Source organism: Argopecten irradians, unplaced genomic scaffold, assembly GCF_041381155.1.
Source record: "Argopecten irradians isolate NY unplaced genomic scaffold, Ai_NY scaffold_0418, whole genome shotgun sequence".
In the NCBI taxonomy this organism is placed as follows: Eukaryota; Metazoa; Mollusca; class Bivalvia; order Pectinida; family Pectinidae; genus Argopecten; species Argopecten irradians.
Genome location: NW_027187885.1, coordinates 21551 through 35906, shown reverse-complemented (window position 1 = coordinate 35906; position 14356 = coordinate 21551). Strand labels below are relative to the sequence as shown.

General features: G+C 34.5%; 1 pseudogene; it reads left to right on the top strand.

Annotated features, from left to right (window-relative positions):
* LOC138312671 (uncharacterized) overlaps window positions 1–14356 on the top strand; it is a 30178-nt pseudogene that overhangs the window by 9839 nt on the left and 5983 nt on the right.

Here is a 14356-nt window from a genome sequence, read left to right as displayed (position 1 = left end):
CTATATTTTTAAATGTAACCCAGTGAGTCCAATGTAAATGGTATCGATATCGTTCTAAAACATTATCATACTACAATGTATACCACGCGTAAGTTCTTTTCCTCGTGTATATATTTATTTAATGCTAATATTAATGCTTCCTATCCTTCATTAATGATTAACACATTTTAAAAACAACTATTTATTGCTTTTTGTAATTACTCTTGAGAATATAATATGTATTTGAAAGATAACATGACACGATGGGGTATTGACTAAGTTACGCCAATAGCAATTCAAACCACACCACGCTCTTGACGAGGAGTTAACATACAGCAAAAACCAGTAAGCCCATCTTCTCCCGCTCCCTCCCCCTCCCCCCCGAAAATCCTAGTGTATGCATGCAGAATTTTAAATGTAAGAAGACAGTCAGTCTTATCAAAATATTCAAGATTATGTGGAGCGCCAGTTGAGGCCGCTCTTGAATTATGGACCCGTAATGAAGAAAACTTTCTAAAAAAAAATAAAACATTTATTTATTTTTACATCGATTACGAACCAAGTTATTTATACAAAGTTATACAACATATGGTAAAATCTCTCCTCGAATGGCCCGAGATGTAAGAAGCGCACGAGGGATATAAGTGTGGGAGAAAAACCGGAGTGGCACGCGGTCGAAACAACCACGTGATCGGGGCGAGTGGCTTAATTTAGACATAAACCACTATACAAACCAGAACACACACTACAACCAAAACCACCCCGATTACCCAGTTTTTAATTATAAACTTTCTTCTAGTTATAATCACCCGATTGACATATGCCAAAATAATTCAATATTTAAGACGTAAAAATTACGAATAATTACAAATTAATGGTGGGTATAAGCCATTTTCTCGGTGTAAACCTAATTTCTATTTCTTATTTTAATAACGCTATTTTAATTAGCGCGTATTCCCATCAACAGAGTCGGACGGACTGACTGTTGGTCAAAGTCGATATGGATGTGCATATAAAGACACCCTGTCCCAACTCTAGTTTCCCCCTTTCCCCCTGTGTAGTTGTGGGGGCCAAGAAGCGCGTGTTCTTGTGAGACTGGTATTTGCAATATATATATTCATGTCAAGACTTCTTGTAAAAGTGAAACAAATTTCTCCCCTTTTTCCCGTCCCCTTTCATGAAGTGCTGTATCACTGAGATATGCCCCGCGCCGAAGACAATCCAAGCAACAACATACGAACAAGTCATGCGAACACCCAAACCCCTGTCACATTATACTGTGACAACGGAAGAACTAGTCCCGCCCCACATCCGCAATGCACAGCGCTAGGCAGGAGAATCCGAAACAACTACACGGGTACTTTATATAGACTTGTGCAGAACATGTGGCCTCGGCCAGTGGACAGACGAGAACACAGACCTACCACACAGGCGGCGAGCGTTTAAAAAACCGAAAGTCCAAAAATAAAAAAACGTTTTTTCAGGAGAAGAGAAAAGAATAAATTCGTCAATTTAGTCGCTTTTTCTTTACGGATCCAACAATGATGCACAGCAGTACAATGCTAAGGCCCAATCAATGAAAAGTATAAAAAAAGATGACTATAAATTTCAAAACGATGTATAACAAATTTAAAATATGGTTTAAACAAGAAAAATGAATCCTATACTAGGAACACATGGTTACTGTGTAACCCAGAAAACAAGCTGTCTTAATCAGCAAACCAGTCGTATGAGGTACGTGCGATATGATAATAATAAGAGGTTGTTGAATATTTTCATTTTATTCCCACTGCTAATGATATATTTTTTTAAATTGGTACAAAATAAACGACTCAGCTTTAGCGACTAGCTTTTTGAACTAAAAAAGAACATAACGTACGAGTGAGTATTAACAACCACAAGTCGTGTGGACCTATAGTTTCTTCTAACCACAATGAAATTCGCCTTTAAGACCGATGAAAATATGACGATGATAAGGTAACCTGTATTATGACTGAAATAAGCAAATAGAGTAAAGTAAAAACTTTTTTCAAAAAGGTTCCCTAGAATATATTATCCAAAAAGCAAATTCTAATAACGAAATCCATTGATAATTTGTTTTCCAGTTGGGAATATATATTAATGATAGAAATGTTAAATCCTATTACGTCATATTACGTTTATTTTTTTATCTTTGTTTTCAATAATATAAAAACTCATTGGTTTGGACTATCTACAAAGTATGCGCACGAGTATGGGGCCGTTTCCTTCCCCGCCAAATAATCACCAGGACATAGATAATCAAGTTCAAGTCCTGTTTCGGACATCGGTTTTAATCTACAAGACCACACCAGTGAAAATTATTCTTGTCCATTACACAATATTATTAAAATATATCATGTCGAATTTTTACAACCTCCGCCTGGAACAAGTTAGATAATTTTTGACAAAACGACTAGCGACCCAATCCACTTTCCAACACCAGTTTTTGACGTCAAGCGGCAAGCGCAACATAGAATGACCTCATTCGAATTAATGATGCCGTTGACAAAGGAATTCAGCTAATCCAGAATGCGTTAAAGTTTATAATGTAGACAATATTATTTTATATCTCACGAATCCAAATGAGCTTATAACATGTTAATTCATTACCAATAGTAACCATCAATTTGAGATTTACACTATTTATCAATACATAGGGATTTTATTTTTCACAGCACATATAAGAAGCTGATAATGATATTTGGCACATATGGACCAAAAATCCAATATTTACATATACATCAATAGAGAATTGAAATGAGTACATGCAGTCCCAAACCATGAAGCCAAATTGTGGTCTATAATTTTATTAGTGCACAATTTTTACAGAGTTATTAGTAATTGAAAGTGATTTTCTCTGCAGGTATGTTTCCAATCTGAACAAATGACATAAACGCAAAAAATACAAACAACCTATACAGTACATAAATTTAGGTGTTGATAGTCTAATAATTTATAATGCTCATCTGTAACCAATAGAATGACTGTCATCCCACATCTTAATTTATCATCAAACCATTGTGGTTTTCAAACGACTAATGAAGAAAAAATAAACAGGTCAAAAATTTATATTAGGCCCAGTGTACGGCACATATACACATTAAGAGTTAAAACCAAGGTGTGTAGGAATATATTGTTTGACACCACTTACTGCTATATTAGTATAGCTCAGAGATTTTGAATTAAACACCGCCTATTGTGATCAAGAAAATACATTACCACTGAAGCATAACCTTTTAAACACCGTCAAACACAAACAGAAGGCTATACACACAAGAAAGGGACTGGATATAACTTCACATGTAGTGCTTTCAAATTCTGAATATTGGGATATGGCTAAAAGACCCAATACCAACAACAGCCGAAATGTCGTTGTTTCCCCATAAGCTTTGTATGTTTTTTATATAGGCAATAAGTCAGATCCTAACGGTAGGTAAAGAAAGCATAAAGCAGACACAACCGTTGAAACGAATCGATGAAGTATTTAGTGTAAAATACTTGTATAATAGCAAATTTCACATTCCTGGTTGGGTATTTTATTAACACATACTGAATAAAACATATTTGAATATCTATGCTTAAGGTTACCGTGTCGCCGAGTCTGTTACCGTACTTTGAATACATGTATTATTGTAGATGTGAGCATATTTTGGCTCATGTTACGTTTGGCACTTTTGCACTGTATCGCAATTATAATAACAAGTTTTATTATCTATAATTATATAAATATGGCATTTCTTGGGTGAAACGTACTCATTATACGCTTAAGTAAACATACATGTAGGTATGTTCTGGCAAACCAAAACATCACCATTACCTGTGTCAGAGCTTATCTTTCTTGTTGTAAGAACATGTTTAAGAACGGTACATGGCTATAGAATGGAAAGATAATAGCATAGTTCGAAATGATCTGTTAAAGGCTAACCATCAGTCGAGTAGGTTAACTTCAATTCAAATCACATCTAAATAAGATTCTGACTCAAAACATCAAGTTAAGGAAGCCTCTTCAGCCTATATTCAGTCGGTAGAGCGAGGAACATGTAAGTCCGGGGTTGTTGGTTCGAGCCCGAACTTGATAGTCGTATTGGTCGATCGATCGTAACCGTCAAAGTTGCTGCGAGATTGGGATTGGATTCGTTCCGATCATCAGTGACTAAGCTGACCAAGGTCCGTTTTCAGTTTACGCACATCGGTAACAACTACTCAGTTACCGTTTTTTAAAGTCATTATTAAAAAAGGGGGTTTCCGAGAAATCTAATTTTGGTTTGATTCTTCGGTCCCTATAAACAGAATGATTTACGGACTATACTATTTTCAGCTTATGTATAAAACATTGTGGAACGTTTGTTATTACAGACTCTGTTGCTGTTAAAGTACAAAGTGTGTGTTACAAGTAACTACAGACAACAATAGTCCGAAATATTCTCTGTTATTTGTGTAAAAACAAAGAAATACTACAGTTACATACAACTGTATCATCAGCGGCACGGTAATTTCAAATGCTACCATAAACGCCCTAAGAAAATTGACAAAAACGTCATATCATCAAACCTGAATCTGACGGACTCGTTTACGACATAAATATCATAACTATCAAAAATCATTAGACACTTTCATTTTTCCTTTGTGTCACTTTGATACCATTTAAAAAAATGTGTTACCTGTACAAGTATACTTCATTACTAGTGTCTTATTGATATGTCATCGGCTGTGATATTACATGAAGATGGTTAAAAAAGAAAACGAGACTGATAGTTAAAATATTTTTCGAGTATACTACACCAATTATCAAGAAATTTATGTAGTTTCAAGTGAAAAGGTTAAAAAATTATGTGATAAAAAAACAACAACAAAAACCGCGAATTAGTGACCATGATAATAATTAATGGCTGGGAGTACTTTGCATTTACTACTAATGTCAGTCTCCAATTTCTCGAAAGCAAACATTCAAGATTTCACCAACACTTAAAAGTGTACTCCCTTACGTAGAGGTTATTTGAAACGAATGACTGACTACAGATTTTCATAAGAGTTTTAATAAGGGAAAAACAAAACCCTTGTCCTTTGGATAAACATTAAAAAGTTAGTATTTGTAAGTTTCTGAACAACTTTTTTTTAATTACGGCGAGATCATTAATGGTACATTGCAGCAAAGCACCTAGCCTTGTTTTAAGACATCTACACAGTAGTATGTAACGAATATAAATATAATGTGGCTGGCGAGTGCCGCTGTAGACGAATGTCAACTGACTGATATAATCAATTTCAATGTATTGTTGTGCAACACATACAAAATGATGGTGGTCTGAAGACGGCTTGGTGGCTTGTCGATCTAGGACAAATCAGTACTATCGACAGTATCCAGATCATATACAGAGGTAAGGGCTATAACGTTTCTTTGATTTAAAAAGGATTTTGGTTGTTATAGGTCGATTATTCAAAGTTAAGCACGTCAGGACACATTCTCTTAGCCTTGACTGTTTAAGACTAAAGTGTCACATTTATTGACGACTAGGAAGTCATTTGTTATGAACTTTACACTTGTTATAGACTTTAATTTCTTTTGTCTTATAACATAAAACATTGGCATTTTTAATTTTCCATTTAAAATAAAACTTTGCGAAATAGCATGGAGGAAAATTTTGGGTATTTGGCAAAGATTATCTCAACACACACTTTCAATTCAAATTAAATAAGATGTGGCGGGTCGAACATTACCATAAATCTATAGATATTATTCCTGAAACACAACATGTTGATCTCAAGTTTCTTCTTTTACCATCCTTATTCCAATAAACTGCATATCATTGGTCTTTTTATCTCAAGTGAGAATCCTGCATTCTGATTGCTATATGAGATATTTTGGCATTTCACACTGTCATACGGCAGTTTGCATTACAAATAAAGTGACAATAGACAAGTCGTTAGAAACCCACTAGCAACGAGTGATAGTGTCTTTTGACAATGTTAAATATTAAACCGCCCAAAAAAGATGCACGCTCGCTTCTTATTTGCGCCATTTTTTGTTTTTTAGACGACGCTTCAAAATTTTTGTTTGAATCTATTTACTAATAGTTTTTTGCGGGCAAATAATAATCTGTTGATCAATAGTGTTTTCCAAATTAAGTCTATATGTTGGTTTTTGCTATCCCCTTCTGTTTTTGAATGCTATCAATACTATCTCTGCTTAGATAAACATATTTGTTAATGTAGGTATGAAATGTGTAATGACACTGTATATATTGCATACAATTAAATTTGCTTATGATAACTTATGTAACCCCATAATTGTTTATCTTGATGATACTATAAGTAAAGTAAAGTTTGATCTTGATTTTTTTTTTATTGTTCGTCGAAATGATGATATAGGAACCTTGAATAGTTTGTTGGGGGGGGGTTTAAATCACAGTGTGGAATTTACGTTATGGATTATTTGTTATCTCAAAAATAAGAAACTAGCAGCTAATTTGAAAACTCAATTGAATTATTTAAACAATAATTAACAGAGTATAATTTTACACTATATAAAGTAATTGGTGGTGTGCGAGAACAATATAGAAATCTAAATGCTATCTGTTAACAAATTTTTGTATACTGATATATTGACATACCAGTGTTCTTAGTCGGTATGTGAACGTGGCAAAACTATAAAATGAAACACGGTACAGATGGTACGGTGAATACGCACCCCTGGAATATACAGTATACGAATGGAAATTGCATTTTCAAGGAATTCGGTTTTACATGTATGTATAGTAGGCATCTTAAGTGCAAAAATACCCCATTTACTTCAGATTTATGATGCAAGTGGTCTCCTTTCATATACAAGTACCCTTCGACAAAAGAAAAGAAAGTATCCAAAAACACAAGTGATATATTGCTTTATTTTCGAAATATTAGCACTTTTCAAGATAGCTGTCAGCCCATGTTGGAATATAAGGGGTAGGATATTTAAATTAAATTCAATGCTTTTACGGGAAAGCTGATTATAAACTATACTTGAATTTATGAACCCTAACCCTCGAAAAGTCATTCTGCAAAAATAATGATCATATTGAAAAACATATGAAGACTGGTATCTTAATTCGCAATATATACATAGCAATAACGAAAACATCTGAGGGACCTTTTTTTGGCAATATATAAATTAGTAAAAACTAAATTACACTGGAATTACGGCATATAGCTTTTCATGTCACCATACCTGCCAGACGTTTTTATATATCCCCTTCACTTAATTGGCATCTGTTTTTGTATCGTTTCCTTATCATATCTTATTTCATCATGACCTACATATTGTTAAAAAACAAGCAATTCTACTGAAGTAAATCTTCAAAACATTTGTTTAATTTAATACGCACCCAATGGGGATTTGTTTATGATATATTATAAATATATATAATATATATGTATCGTAAGTCTTTAGATATGTGCAAAGCAATGAGACCCGGTATAAACATTTGGGCTCATCTGAGACGAAGTCTCAAGTGGTACCTATTCTAATCGCATTTTTTAGTCCGTCGAACTGCGTCGTGTGTCGTGTGTTCTTAAACAATTTTTAAACTTAAACGATTTTTCGACTTCTTCTCCAGAAAGTCGAAAAAAGGAAATTTCATCAAAAATATTTTGCACAATCATTTCTAAGGCATAAAGCCAATCAAAATTGTGAATTATATGACTCCCACACCCCCAGGGGCTGTTTGGAGGGGCTTTGACAAAAAAAATCGAAAATCCTCTACTCCACTCACATATTATAGGTAGAATCAAATACTCATTCATAGATAGAAAGGTTTCAAGGCCCTCTACAAAATTTTGTGATTTCCATGGCCCTGGGATCTCAGGTTTCCCCTTGTGGAGGGAGGGGGTCAAGTTTTACTATAGTTTATATTATAGGAAAAACACATTTATGAACATTATTTGCTTATTTTTTTATAGGAAATGAGTCAAACTCGGTTATAATTCTTAGTCTGATTTTAGCATTTTATACGCCAAATCTATATCGGCCCTGGCCGACACCCAGAGACCAGAGGGGCGGGGACCAAAAGGAGTCGCGAAATGGCTTAAATTTCAAAAGCCTTTTTTCCTGAATTCACAGATTTGATGGAACCAAGATATTCCTAATAGATTAAAAAGATTCAAATTTATAAAATAAACTGTACTGACTTCAAGGGTCTGATAATTTGGCCAATATATAGTGTTTTATATGTCTTTGTTTCATTCTGAATCCGAACTCAGGTGACCGGTAGGGCCCATGGTCTCTTGTTTCCTCTACATAATGTAACCGAAGCAATCTTTCAGCCAGCACCATGCATTTCGATAGTCTGGATTTCAGATTGTGCATTTATCAATTTCGAGTAGTCCACATTTTTCATGAAGTTCGGGTAGGTTTTTTTTTTTTTTTTTGAGAAGACGATCTCCATAAAGCCTAACAATTATTAATTCATAATAACCCCATTTCAGTACCTCTATGACGTTTTCTGATATGACAACCAAATGTGACACTAGTTTCATACATGAATCTGAAGTATCATTCAGATAGATTTTTTTTTTTTGAAGTCCAACATACAGTCCTAGACGGTAAGAAGATAATACTTATTCTCCCGTCACCTTTGTCTTGAAAATATTATTTGAACAAAGTAAGGTTGTAACCCTCGGTTTTTTTTTTTTTTTTTGTTAAATGTTAATATAGATTTAATTGACATTCTATCAAAACTATAAAGGTAATTTTCAAAGATGTACTACCCTGTATTTCTCTAATATGCTTTTGTATGCCACATACGACACAACAGTTAATGAAAAGCTTATTTTCCCTGGAAATGTGACTATCATCGCACCTCAACTGTCTTGTTCATTTTCTATTTCATATTAACAACATATAAAATACTGTACTTATCTGTGACTTTGCGATTACAACTGAGTCTCTCGGTAACCCTCCATGAGTGTGGTCAAGTTCCATTTATTTCCTATTAGTCTAAATCTATATATGTACTTCTTCCTTTTTTGTGAGATGCCTTGATATCAAACGTTGTAGAATTTGTTTTTTGTTTTATTATTATAATACTTTTCTACTTATGTAAACACTGCAATCTTGCAACTTAGGAGCTATAAGGAAAATGTCAATTACCGTTCATCCGCATGCAAGAATTCGACACTAGTCATTTATCTTCCCAGATAATGACTTTCGGGAGGAACAGACTTAGAACAAGGTAGTCATCTGTCAAATTAATTGTGCCAAAGTATTCAATTCAATCGCCGGAACAATTACATTATTACTTTATTACAAAAAAGTTGCATATGATGTATATTACAATTATAATATAAAACAATGTGAGTGAATGAATGGGTTGGCCAATCAAGTAACAGCTTTCTAGAAAGTAAATATTGGATTTGTGACCTTGCAAGTATTTGAATTTCTATATAGGCATCGTTTTGATTACAGGAATGTTTCTATGGTTCATCTGGTCACCAGAACAGGACCCACTTGCTTGGTCTTACAAAACAGCTCAAATAAATACTCAGTTCTTTCTGTCAAACACATAGGACATGCAAGATATTCGATACAGCCTGTTTCAAGGTGAATTAGTTTAGCGATGTCGTTGACGTAAATGTAATGATTATGTGGGGGAAAAAAAAAAAGAGGGTGGGAAAGGGGGTGGGTGAGTGGGGGGTGGAAAGAAGTGAGGAAGGATTCAGATTCGAGTCATTAAATATAATAGTAACTGATGGGTTATTTTCCAAGCTTTATCTAACAGAGTTTTTCTTTCATTTGGTCATAATCTAATGCCTACCAGGTTTCCTGTTTCAATTTGTTTGAATAACTATAAGTTTAGTTGTATATCAAACATCACCTATTGTCACACATTCTTTCTCTTGAGTGGGTTTTTACATCTGCATTTCCCGTCGTTGTTTCAATTAATTTCGACTTTTATGGAAACTATTCAATATTTCTGGCTTCAATGACAAGTTACGCTATAAAAAGTATTATTTTAAAGTTAGGAAAACTGCAAAAATAAATCAAAGCTTGCTTTGGAAAACCAATATCCACTACCTATGCTTACCATAACTTGACAGAGGCCCTTCCTTTATCTGAGCTTCCTCTTCTTCCTTGTCATGCACTCAATTTGTAGAGTTAAAAATCAACAAAAACATCATTCTGGTCGTGTTTCTTTAAAATAGGAAATAGGTAATGATCTTTAAGGATGTTTCCATTATTGTTTGTGTAAATAGCATAAAAGAAATAACGGAAAATGTAACAGCGCCCGTTAATAAAAAGCACTTTAATATCCGAAAAAAGAATTCAAGAGAAACATAGATTCCTCGATATAAAATAATCTAAGGATCTAATTGACAAAACAAAGTACCATTTCACGATCAATCTCCTTTGAATGATGCTGACTTTAATAACAATAGAAGCTTGATATTTTCCTCATTTTCCCCTATAGAATTGTATTTTATGTTGAGCCCGGAAATACGTTCATGTTTGACACAATAATCGTCAGGAGTATATGAAAACTCCCCTATAATATATCATTGACAGCCATTTATTATAAGTGTGTTTATATTTCCGGTTTAACAGGCTAGATTTTGGCGTGTAGTCTTTGGATAATTTTGTTTCTGATGCCTTAAGGGTACTTTTCGTGCCAATGGGACATTTGCAATCATGACTTGAACTGTACGTGTCCAAGGTGAATAACAACATATAAATGGGAAGCTTAACCATTTCTCCTCAGGATGGCATACTGTGTTACATCTCCAAACACCACACCCTCTGGACACAGTAGTACTGCGGCAACAGTAGTACAGTTGAAATGTGACCACACAAGTGCCCGTATGTAGGGCGATATGTGACCGTGTACAACTATAGGAACAACCCCAAACGGTACAGCTGGTATACGTGATGAACGCTATGTTGGAACTTTGTGAGGTAACTTAGTATATGGTGAGTATAATCATATATCTTCATAGAAAGTAGTGTTGTATTTATTTCATTATTATAATTAATACTACATGTAGTTTATGTGACATTCGGTTTTAAATAAAATGCTCCACCATTGAAATGTACATTAATATATGCATGCATGCATTGGTGGTACACTGTTACTATGACTACACAGACTATCAATTAGTGGAAGTTATGTTAATCTGACTTTAGTTGACATACATATCGTGACGTCATTAATACATAATGTGACGTCACTAATACTTTCCGTAACGTCACCAATGACGACATAAAATCGTCAACTGTCCTGCCATAATGACTTTCCATCTGATGAATTATACCGTGAGTTTTATCATTGTAACATTAAGATCTTTTCGGTAAAAACGACGAAACTATATAAAAATTACTGGTGAAATCATAAATTATTGCTTGCTTCAAATAACTTTCCTCTCCTTGTCAGTCGACACATGCTTAACACACTGTGGTGGTCATAAGGCATGTGAGCTATGTTTCAAATGCATGTACACAAAGATGAATTGATGAAAACAATAGAGTCCAGTAACATTACCGGATTTTACAACAATCTCAGACGTGCAAACCAGAAATTGTGCAATGAAATCCTGGAAGGGACAAATGATATATGTAATGACAGTTGATCAGGGATACTAAAGAGGGTCACATGTTTCAGAATAGAAACAAAACAAATCAGAGGAGTAATCCACTCCATCCTTCTGTGTTTATTGTACAAATATCGTGCTATCGGCTCTGTAAGTGATTGCCATCCTTCAGGAAAAAAAACCAGAAACAGGTCGATACTACGGCAGTTTTACAATGAGTCAGTCAGTATCTGGGCTTGCTGTTCCAACAACTGCAATCTGGATGTGCATTTCTTGATGGCACCCTGACGGGTCATAAAAAGAAATGACGTTCCGAGAAACGTAGTGGTTCTCAATGTCTTGTCTGTGTTGATGGCAATGTCCGACCACATCGTACTCGAATTGTGCAAGATTATCTGCAAATAGAATCGACTGATTTTCTAGCCGTAAGAACCCCATCGCACAAATATGGGATGCAATAGGCGAGGAAAAGTGAATTAAGTGATTCGCCATGTCAAAACTGTAATATATTATGAGATACCGTAAGGCAAAAGTTTCGAATACTAATAAAGGAAACCTTTTCTTCGCACTTTTGTCGCTGCAAACTTCGCGATAAAGATTAAACGAGAATTTTAGGTACTCAATTAAATTTTGACTTTCTTTGATTCAGCATTTGTCTTCACTATTGTAGATCCATCCAAACAAAGAATCCAGTATAAATTGTCGTTTGTTTTATGTTTGCTATAATGTAAACTATTTATGAATGAAGTTTATGTTTCATTACTAGGCTGTCCAGTAGGGATGTACGGTGCTGGTAACTGTAATCAAGTATGTCCGGCGACCTGTTACGGAGGGAACTGTAATCCTAAAACAGGATCTTGTCTTTGTAAGTAGCATTTATAATTAATATATATATAGTGTGAAAGGCCACCGTACTAAACGTATGTAATAGTGTGGGGATTAAGGAGATTTTTTTTTGGGGGGGGGGGGGGGGGGGGGGGGGGGGAGCTAGCGTTCCTGCTTTCGGTATAAATATCCGGATTACCATAAGTACTTAAAAGTCTTTTTATAAGGCGTTTTACTCCGAGTCTGACCATATTAGACATTTGCGGACAGGTATCAATGCTACCAACTACTTCTATTTCAGTTATCATTAAAACATGTTAATATTGATGTAAAAGCACCTTTCAATGCACATTCAGACTAAAATGCCCCTTTAACTATATTTTTCATTTTTTGATATTTTGGTGTACTATACTCATTAACCAGATTCGATCTGATGCAAGCTTACCTATCGAATCCTATTCAGATTGCGTTCCTGGATATTATGGCGACGTTTGTGAGAACTCCTGCTCCATAGATTGTAAAGACGGACTGTGTAGTAAAGATTCTGGACATTGTATAGGTTGGTATTGTTAACCTAGGGTACAGGGGGAAAGCTAGACTTGTACTTGGAATATATACAATTTGCAGATGCATTTGAATAAGGGTCTTAATGTATACAAAATATATTTCATATTATTCTGTTATTAGTTCCAACTTATTAGGAACAAACAATTAAATGATACAATACCATTTTGTTGTTCTGAGCATCACATCTTTACTTGCATTTGATTTGTCACACCACTATGGATTGGTTTGTTATAGTAAATTGTTTTTGGTTCTACCATTGATATACCACAGCAGAATATCAATATAGTGAAATCCTTTCTGTCGATACAGTACAGATCAATGGATACGCATAGGTTTTATCAGTAGGTGCTAAGTTGAGTGACTTTACATAATTATGATAATATTTTAACTTATTGTTGATCAAGTCTCCAGTCTAAGGTAATCAGTTAAAATGATAATTGATCACAATCCTAGTTTATGTATGGCTTCTTCTTTACGTCCACCTTCGTAACGTCAACAACTTTAGATTTTCGATTTTTGCAAAAGCATTCGTTTAAACCGAAATTGATTTCTAAAAAGATATCACCTGTTTATATTATTGTGATTCAATTGCTTCTATTTACTTAACATGTTTTCCTGGAAAATTTACTTTAACATATGACCAAGACTGCCCTGTAAACTGTGATAGTACTGTTATAGTGATACTGGTCAATGTTATGGAATGTGATCGATTGTCAAATGATGTCATACCGTTGTTGGATAGCTTAGCATCATAAACATTACATTTTAGTATCACCGTCCAGGACCTTGTAAGGTATTTGCACAATTAATATGCAACTACATAACATTCCAAAAGGATAGTCTTATTTAATCACATTTTGTCTTAATCAGCTCAAGTTTTCATTGAAATTAAGTACATTGTTGTAGCAGGGTGTTTTTAATGGACGGCGATACTTATGACATAAAATGCTCAATATATTGTGGAGATAAATGTTTCATAATCACAGGTTATTATACTAGTGAGTCATACACCATTTCGGTATCAATATATCATCAGTATTCTGATGGCATTAGACGTCTTTTTTTATCTAAAATATTATCCCTTCACTAATAACTGTTTTTTGGCAGTTCTTTTAGATAATACATTTTACATATTTCACTGTTCGTTAATGTAACTTAATAAGTAAATCATACACGGATTCTGTATCTTATGCGATGTCTCGATTTTGGTTGTATGCAGATTGCATTCCTGGAACATCCGGCGACACCTGTGAGCAGACCTGTTCTGTTAACTGTAATAATATCGGGTGTATCAAAGAAACTGGGCAGTGTTACGGTGAGTTTATCTATACTCTTACTTATGATTAACATATATACGTGTACACGTCTACCAATTAAAACATCAGAGATGGCAATGACGTCATTATCC